The sequence below is a fragment of the Raphanus sativus genome, chromosome 3, assembly GCF_000801105.2.
Source record: "Raphanus sativus cultivar WK10039 chromosome 3, ASM80110v3, whole genome shotgun sequence".
Classification (NCBI taxonomy): Eukaryota; Viridiplantae; Streptophyta; class Magnoliopsida; order Brassicales; family Brassicaceae; genus Raphanus; species Raphanus sativus.
In genome coordinates this window covers 3,138,693-3,148,775 of record NC_079513.1, presented here as the reverse complement: position 1 = coordinate 3,148,775, position 10,083 = coordinate 3,138,693, and positions in this window count along the sequence as shown.

Genomic DNA, 10,083 nt, shown 5'->3' with positions numbered 1-10,083 from the left:
ATCGTCTGGACAACTAGTCAACTGGTTGTGTACATTGTGGTTTCGTATGGCCAGTTTCCTTGCAGTTTGAGCATCTCCGTGCCCTGTGTATCTTCCTGGGTTTGTGTCCTCTCATCCTAGATAGCTCCAACCAGATTGCCATCTTGATTTCTTCTGTCTCCCCGGACCACGCTTTACGTTGGGGAGGAAGCATTCTCGTTCCTCAATATGTTGTGCACACGATAGGATATATATTTCTCTGAGTATCCTGCATACAGATGATTCTTTGAGTAAAGTGGACATACAAGTGTGTCGATATGTACACCAGCATGTGTTCCAGCTGCTATAGCATGAGAGCAAGGTATTTTCTCCACTCCATAGACACCCACAATCACACTTTACATGTTCCAAATCAACCACACAGTCCATTTTGCCACCTTTGACAAAGAAACACCATCCATCAATTGGTTCGACCGTCATCGTATCCGCTATCTCTGATCGAACAGCAAGCAAGTATTCAACACCCCGGCTATGTACAGTTGGGAGACTCAAAGCATCTTGTCTCCTTTTCCAATACCATTTTCCTAACTTCTGCCTTATGAACTCCAGCAGGAACGGAATCGGAAATCCTCTTGCTCGCTTCAGTGCGGAATTAATAGATTCAGCGATGTTGCTTGTTTTTATGTTGAACCTGTTCCCCTTACAATAACCCTTGACCATAGCTTGGCGTCGGCCTTCTCCAAATACGTTGCAAGTTCCGGGTTTCCACTCCGTATCTCAGCCATGTACCGGTTAAAATCGTAAACCGTGTGCGCATAAGCAGCCCCTTCACCAAGTACATGAGATGTTTCCCTTTAAACTTTTTGACAATGTTATCTTGAAGGTGATAATAACATATTCCTCGGGTTGCCCAAGGAAACACTTCTCACACGCACTTTTAATGGCGCGTGCCGGTCAGAGACTATCACCAGAGGCTTGTCATGAGATATACAACTAGCCAATTTTTGAAAAACCATTCCCAAGAAGGTTCATCTTCAGCATCCACGATCCCAAAAGCCAATGGGAATATCTGAAAATTGCCATCTTGTGCGGCTGCAACTAACATAACACCTCCATACTTTCCACTTAGGTGAGTTCCATCCACCACAATGACCCTTCTCTGATACTTAAAACCTTTGATAGAAGCTCAAAAGAGAGAAATAGATACTTAAATCTTTTCTTAGAATCAAGTTCTATAGCCGTGATAGAATCAGGATTTGCAATGGAGATTTGCTCGAGATATGAAGGCAGACGCGAATACCCTTCTTCTGCTGATCCTCTCACCAATTTCTGTGCATATAACAGTGCTCTGTATGAAGTGGTGTAATCAAGCGTCATGCCAAACATGTTCTTCATTGCATCAGTGATATGCTGTGGAGTTATCCCATCAATGATCCCAACACGATCAATGAAAAGACTACCAACATACTTGGAGTACAGTGTCTCCGGCTGAGCGATTCGGTCTCCAATTGAGCATAAATGTTTTTCCACATACTTTGTTACCCAAAACGTGTTTGGCCCATGTTTCACACTCGCTCTGATCTTCCATCCAAACCGCTAACCCGACATATTGCCACAAGGAGAGTTTTTGTTGATTTGTATATTCTGAAAGAAAACCTACCCCTCACTGCTGTCAACCGCAGCTCTGAAAGCAGTGCATCCTTGCTAACAAAACTCTGGTTGACATAGATGCTGGTACAATCCGATTTTCCTCCTTCAATAGCATTTGTCTTAGCATATGTCTTTTCAATTTCTTCAAAACAAATATTATCATCATCTTCCTCGTCCTCATCTAGAACCTTTCCATAAAGACTGTAATCCCCACCATTCTGATCCATTTCACCAACAATAGTGTTATCAGCATCCTCCTCCCCATTTTCCTCCTCCCCATTTTCCTCCTCCCCATCTTGATTTTCATCTTCAACAGACTCATTATCACCAACATCTTCAAAACATTCATCAGCCTCATCATTATCACCAACATCTTCTTCCCATTCACCAGCTTCATCATTATCACCAACATCTTCTTCCCATTCACCAGCTTCTTCTCTTTTCTCTGAAACCGTTTCCACCTTGCTGCGGCTTGATACACAAAGACATACTCTATGCGTTTTGAGTATCTCGAGCAAGTTTCGAACTTGTCTATCACTTGTAACATGAATGGGAGGACTGCCTGGAGTCATCATCATTTCTGCTGGTAATGAGTAGCTAATCTCCACAGTCACTGATCTCATGTCCAGGTTATAATCTTCTTGAGCCATTTCAACAAGTTCAGCATGTGTTGAATCTTCATTCAATAAAAACAATCTTGCTCCTTTGAGATCATCAACCACAAAATCCCAACGGAAATCTCTCAACAACCATTCTCCATACACTGCATGTAACTTAAAAATCATCTGCAAATATTCAAAATAAAACACATTAGTAAACATAGAGAAAATGAAGAAGTTCAATAAACATTATCGCAGACGACTTAGATTTAAGTCGTCCAGAAGACTTAAAGGTAAGTCGTCTAAAGAGGTCACTTTTGCAATTGAAAATTAAAAGGGACGACTTAATTCTAAGTCGTCCGGCTTTGTTTGTTAAAAAGAAAATTTCAGACGACTTATATATAAGTCGTCTACGAAAAACGGGCTTTTCGCATTTGACCGAATCGTGTCAGATCTTTGACTATGTCTGGACGACTTATAATTCAGTCGTCTCTGGAAAGTAAAAATTTCATATTTTATTCAAACTAGACGACTTACACGTAAGTCGTCCTAGGTTAGTTTTGTAATTGAAAAATAAAACTTGAAATTTAACTTTCTCCAGACGACTTAACTAAAAGTCGTCCAGCTAGACGACTTAATTTAAGGTCGTCGGGATAAGCAAGGTTTGGACGACTTAATTGTAAAAAATTCTGGACGACTTTGCTTCCCCGGACGACTTTAAATTAAGTCTTCTGACGGGACGACTTTATATTATGTCGTCTGGTAAAAGTTAAATTATGAAGTTTTATTTTTCAACTACAAAACTACCTAAGACGACTTACACGTAAGTCGTCTAGTTTAATAAAATATTGAAATTTAACTTTCCGAGAGACGCTGAATTATAAGTCGTCCAGAAATAGTCAAAGATCTGACACGATTCGGTCAAATGCAAAACTAGCCTGTTTCTCGTAGACGACTTATATATAAGTCGTTCTGGACTGTTTTTTTCAACAAACAAAGCTGGACGACTTAGTTTAAGTCGTCCGTTTGACCAGAAGACTCATCAGTAAGTCTTCTACATACAGATGACTTACTTGTAAGTCTTCTACGCGAACAGATTTTGAAAAAAATTCAAATTCGTACCTTAAACTAGGTGAGATGACTTCGTTTGCACACAGGGTCTTCTCCAACCACCCAGAACCTCAAACGAAAGCAACCGTAAGTCAAAATGAAAGAAATATGGCTCTGTCAACCATCGACCATATTTGAATCAAAAGCTTCAGGTTTTTGGATGAATATGGAGAGAAAGTGAAAGAAATGTGTTTTTAGTTCATAACAATTGAAACAGAGAGAGTGTAAAGATTTTACGTGCATTAAAGGACATTAAAAGCTCCAAACAGTTCGTACAAGTTGTTCCCACTATTCATGGCAGTGGCAATATTGTAAATACTTGAAGAAAATGAGGTTGAGACAGTAAAGAAGCCATTTTCGAAAAACAAAAAAAAGGGTTAATGGCATTTTCGTAGATAAAATGCAGATGTGGGGTTAAAAACTCAAAAAAAAATGAGTCAAAAGAAAAGGTTAGTTTTCTGTTTGAATTCAAGTTTTGAGTCATTTTTGCAATAAGCCCATAAATGCATTTTATATGTAAACTAGATTCTGACCCGCCCTTTCAAAGGGCGGATATATATATATATATATATATATATATATTTAAAAATTTAGTTTTTATTGCGTTTTTGTATTTATATATGTGTATACAATTTTTAAAAATTATTAGTAAGAGAATTTGATCATTGTATTGAATTTATGATGTTGCATAATTATAGACTTTTACCCAGTATTTTGAAACTTGATCCAGACCCGCAGATGAGCAGGTAAACCCAGGGTTCTAATTTGAGTTTTTGAAAAAATCATTATTTAATAATCTGGTAAAACCCATGAAAATCCGCTAAAACCTAGAATCCGGCTGCCAGATAAAAACCAGTATACACAAATATTTTTTGTTTTAATTACTTTAAAAAATTATATTTCTGTATTTATTTGTAATCATATTTGTGTTTTATTTGTAATCATATTTGTGTATAAATCTTACTTAAAATCTATTTATAAAATAATAGCAATTTAAAAGTTGACTCAGTATATGCTCGGTTCTTTGTAATCATATGCATATATGCCCGTATTTTTGTAATCATATTTGTGAGTTCTAGATCTTAACCCACAAGTATAATGTTGGTTTGTAATTTTTTATTTTTTGTTTGTTTCTGTAAATATGTAACTTTTTCTGTAATTTTTCTTATATGTTAAAATTTTTAATTTATATATTTCTGTATAATAATTTTAAATAAAAATATTAGTAAGAGGTTTTGACAATTGTACTGAAATTAAATTTTTAATGTTGCATAGCTATACAATTGTGTCATAGCCATTACACAAGTAAATATACATAAACATATAAATATGCTTAAGTAGGAGTTCGATATAAATAGATAAATATACTTAAATTTGAAATTTGTGTCGATATAGATCATAGACTTTAAAATAGAATTTAAGTTGATAGAACATATATTTTCCAACATTTTGGTTGCTATCTCTGTAGCCCTAAAAGATAGGAATTTATTTGTTATATAACTTCCTTATTGTTGCCGTGTAACTTCCTAGGTTGCTTCCTTATTTTTTAAATTGGACTCAGCTAATATCAATGGGACATGATCCAGATTTAATAGTATTGATACATATACGTATGTAGGGCTAGAAAAAAATCTTAATAAAAAAAAACGAATGAAGATAGTATTAAATCTGAATCGAAATTGATTAAATATCCGAACAAGTTAAATTTTTTGGAAACCCAAACCAATCCAAACTGAAATATTTTGGGTAACCGAAATATCTGAAATATGTTTATATACCTAAATATATTAATTATTTTAGATTTAATGTATACTAAAAACATCCAAAATAGATAAGATACTTTTAATTTGTCCAACATACTTAAAAATATATACAAATGGTCAAAAATAAATGTGCACCAAATTTAAGTATACTCAAAAAACCAAAAATATTTACAATTTCTATTTATTCTCTATCCAAATATTCAAACCAAACCAATATATATACTAAGTTTAGGTATTATGACATATGTATAAAATGAATTTTAAACATTTTAAAATAATTTAAATGGGTTATCCGAACACATATCGAATCCGCAAAGATCTGAACCAAATCTGAATCGAAATTTATAAATACTGAATGTGGATGAAATCTTTGATCCCGAGAACTCGAAAACCGAATAGATCTGAACCAAAGCCGTATGAAACCCGAACAACCATTCTTATATGTATGTAACATATATCTTTATAAAATACTTCACTCCGCGCAAGGCGCAGGTCATCACCTAGTAAATATTAAACTGTAAAAATGATTTAAAAAAATAAAAAATAGAAAAATTTTAAAAACAAATCTGGAAAACAAATAAAAATTCAAAAAGGCACTTGAAAATTTGGATTTTTATCTGTTTTCCACACCGCTATGTTGAACCCGAATCTGAAAATTTCAAACGCCTTATTGGGTTCAAATTTCTAGGATCCGAAGGATCCTAACCCGGACACCTGAATGCTATGCGTATCTAAACACTAAAGAGATTTGGGTTCAAGTTATTCTTCTTTTTCAATTTTTAACTTTTTGAATTTTTTACTTGGTTTCTATATATATTTTTTAAAAAAAGTTCGTAATTTTTTTCTTCTTTTTATCTATTTTTACAATTTATTTACTTTTTAATTTACTTTTTTAAATTCTAAATTATTAAGTTTTTGTTGTTTGCCAGATTTTTTAAAATTTACCTTTTCTGCTTTTATTTATTTTTACAATTTATTTATTTACTTATGAAATTTCTGAATTTATATTTTTTGAATTTTATATATTTTATTTTGTTTTTTTTTATTTTTCCAGAATTTTTATTTAATTTTATATGTTTTTTATTTAAAAAAAAACGACACATCACCTATTTTGACATGCCGATAAACTGTATCGGTCACAATTTTGACGGGTGAAACAAGTAAGTTAGTTTTGATGTTTAATATGTTACTAGATGATAATCGGCGCCTTGCGAGAGTGAGTTTTTTTTTTAATATGTTGTATTTTAGACTATAAACAATACATATTTTGTGATCAATTGGAGATGTGCATTCGGGTACCATTTGGTTCGGTTAGGTTCTGTCCACTTTGGATTTTTGCGTGTTTGTTTAGAATCTTAGCAGATTCAGTTTGGATTTAGGTTCAGATAACCCATTTAATTTTTTTTTGAAAAAGATTAAAGTTCATATATACTTTAAATTTCTCAAAATAAAATAATATATAACATATAAATTTGAAAAATGTATGCCAAAATACTTAAACTTAACATAAAAATTGGTTTACCTTAAATATTTGGATAAAAATCAATAGATATTTTAAAAAAATTTGGTCTTTTAAGTATCTTTAAGCTATTTTAAACATGTGCTTTTAATTATTTTTTATATATTTCTAAGTATTTGGGAAAATTTAAAAATCTTATGTATTTTGTATATATTTTTTAGATATTGAATTTAAAAATAATTGATATATTTAAGTATATAAATCTGGTTCGAATATTCTCGGATACATGAATATTTCGGTATCAGATTCAGTTCCAGTTTTCTAGATACCAAAATTTTGAACCCGTTTAGATATCTAACCAATTTTGGTTAAAGTTCTGTAATACTTTTTCGGATTGGACTTGGTTTGGTTATTTGGATTCAGATTTTTTTGTCCAATCCTATATTTTTATTTTAACAAAATTGTAAACAAAGTGATGATGGTTCATATTGCTTTTGGGAATACAACAATTTTTAAACTAAAATACTTTCTACTATGTATGTGGCCATTTAGTTATTCATTAAAAAGATGTTCAAGTCCCATAGAAAACGCTGGATTGAACTAAAAAATGTTACCATTGATCACAAAATTTTCATTGTGAGACTTTTACCATTTTAGTAATTTAGAGTCGTTTTAAAAATTCAAAATATAACATATAAAAAAAATCTAAATTTTTATTATATGATTAATGTGATTGTTTAATATATTTTAATAAAATAAAATTTAACAAAAAGTATGGAGGATAAAAAAATTGTTATCAAATCTTTATTATTCATAATCATTAATTGTGATATATATATATATATATGTTAATCATATTAGATAATTCCATAGCTTTTATTTAAGATAATTGTCCAATTTAGTCGAATGTATTTATATCTTGAATGTAACTCACGAAGATATAAATAATATGCTTAGCCTAAGTACAACTTTAATATATCTCTATCAAAATCACCACCTAGATTTTAGACCAACATTGTTTTGAATATGAAGCTGCCACATCAGACTAATTGCTATGCTAATTAAGTGACAATTTAGCAAGGTATCTATTTAATTAGTACAAACTACATGTTATAATTTTTTAAATGATTCTCTATTAATATATAAGAAATTGAAACAAGTTTCACTGTTCAAAGTGTTAGGAGTCGAGCTCCAAGGTTTAAAATTTAAACTTTTGTCAAGTTCAAGGTTTTTATGTGATTTTCTCGTTTTTATTACATGATGTTTTAACTTAATGTGTATATATATTACGAAAACTACTCTTTATCCAAAGGTAATACTAAAATATCATTTAAAACTAATTTATTTAATTATAAATAGTACAATAAAAATTTAATTGGCTATACAATTTTTGATAAAGTTAAAGTTATCTATATTTGTGCAAACTTCATTTGTTATGAAACAACAAAACTTTTCCAAAACATCATTTATATTGAAATGAAGGGAGTATGATATTGATAGAATTTCTACAATCTACATTAAAGAAAAACTTAATATGGTTAAATATCAAAAATCTAAATCAGATACATTATTAAAAATTAAGAAAATATTATAATTTGCAAGTCTGCAAAATTTTATTATCTTAAGATAAAAAGTAACAAAAGTTGTATTACATATTTTCATAAAAAGTAATTATAAATATATTTTAATAAATACGAAACTAAAATAAATCTTGATTAAAAGTATTTTTTATGGATAGTTAAATATCTAAAATTATAGTTAGACCTGTAATTAACGTAAATTATCGATATACCGAGTTTTTAATTTAGGATGATTCAATATATTTTTAACCAAAACAAAATAGATAAACCATTAGGCTGGAAGGTTTTGGTTATGCTGATATATAAAGTGAAGAAACATTGTCGAAGCAGTATCATATGAAGAGAAAATTTGTATAAGTAATTTTTTATAACATCTTAATTTTATTGATTTCAAATCATTGTAGACAAATTACATGAAACATAAATTACAACAAACATATTGTTAAGAAAAATATATAGTAAAGACATCAATAAGACGATGCTTCCTAAAGCGTTCGTATAATAGGCTGATTCGCTAGTTTTTCTCCACTTCGTTTTTGGTCTTGTAAAATCTTTCTTGTGGCTCTCAATTCTTGTGAGTAAACACTGTTTTTCTTTAAAAAATATCACTAGATGAGATCCATCTGTTACATCGCAATATGTCTCATACACTTCCTCTACAGAAAATAACATGATTTGTTGTAATGATCCATGACATTTAAATTCTTTTGTTTTGAAACCAATAAAGTCATATCTTTGATTTGTTTTGTTGTAGGAACATATGTGGACTCCTTTTTTTTTACGGAAATTTTTCAAATTAAAACGTGAGAAAGCAAAAAATACAAGCCATCAGGTCTTAGTGTTTTGGTAGTTTAGCCCATTAGTTAGAACCCACATAAAATATTAGAACCCAACAAAATAATAAGCCCACAAGAAGATGAACCCAACAAAAGAATGGCTTGAAAGCAATTGAGTCAATGGCGGATTCGATGAAGATCAAATAGACATGCAGAGATCTCTTGAAAGGGATTAGACCTCAGTGGAGAGGGAGAGTCAAGGTACGGTGAGTGTCGATGGGGGAGTTGTGAGCCAAGCTTGAATCATCAGCGATGCAATTTGAGGGTTTGTATCACGCAGAGCTTGGATACAGTTGTGAACCGACATCCTTTTCTACGACGTCTTCAAAAGAATGGGGTTCACCAAATCCCTCCTCAAGCAAAAACGAACTACACTCATTGAATTCGCCGGGGAAATGACCTACGCCCTGGGATCAATCAAGCTCGCGGTCACCGCCGGAGATGTAAGAAAGATCGTGGAATTTATTGTAATAAATCGCCTGACTCCATTCAACGACATCCTCGGAAGGCTCTGGTTGTATAGCATGAAAGCAGTACCATCGACCTACTACCATTGCATGAAATTTCCAACCCCAAAAAGCATCGAAACCATTCGAGGAAATCAGAAAAGTTCCCGAACCTGTTACCTCGAAAGCTTCAAGGAAATCGAATAGTGTCCTTAGTCAAGATTGATACCTCAAAACAGACTTGCCAGAATCGTACGAACATCCGTACAAGAACAAAGCCAAAACGACCCTACACCTAGGAGAAATAATCGAACTACGTTACGATGTCCGAGACTGATTATAAACAAAGTGATATATTTCCAATTTCCTCATACTCTGGCTTATTTTCTAGAGAATAAAGAAAAAAAATGATGTGACTACATGAATGATAAACAAATCTTCAGAACGTCTGTAAGACTAAGGCTCCAAATGGTACGAGGGAATAACTAATTCCTTAGCATTCCTTACAATTTACACCATTTACAAGGAATATTTGTTACCTATGATTCCTTAACATTCCTTAAGATTTATGGAATAAAAGACTACAATTATTCCTTATGAAATTAGAAGAGGAATGTATTTTCCTTTTATTTTATTCCTTTTCATTCCATTTTTCCTATTC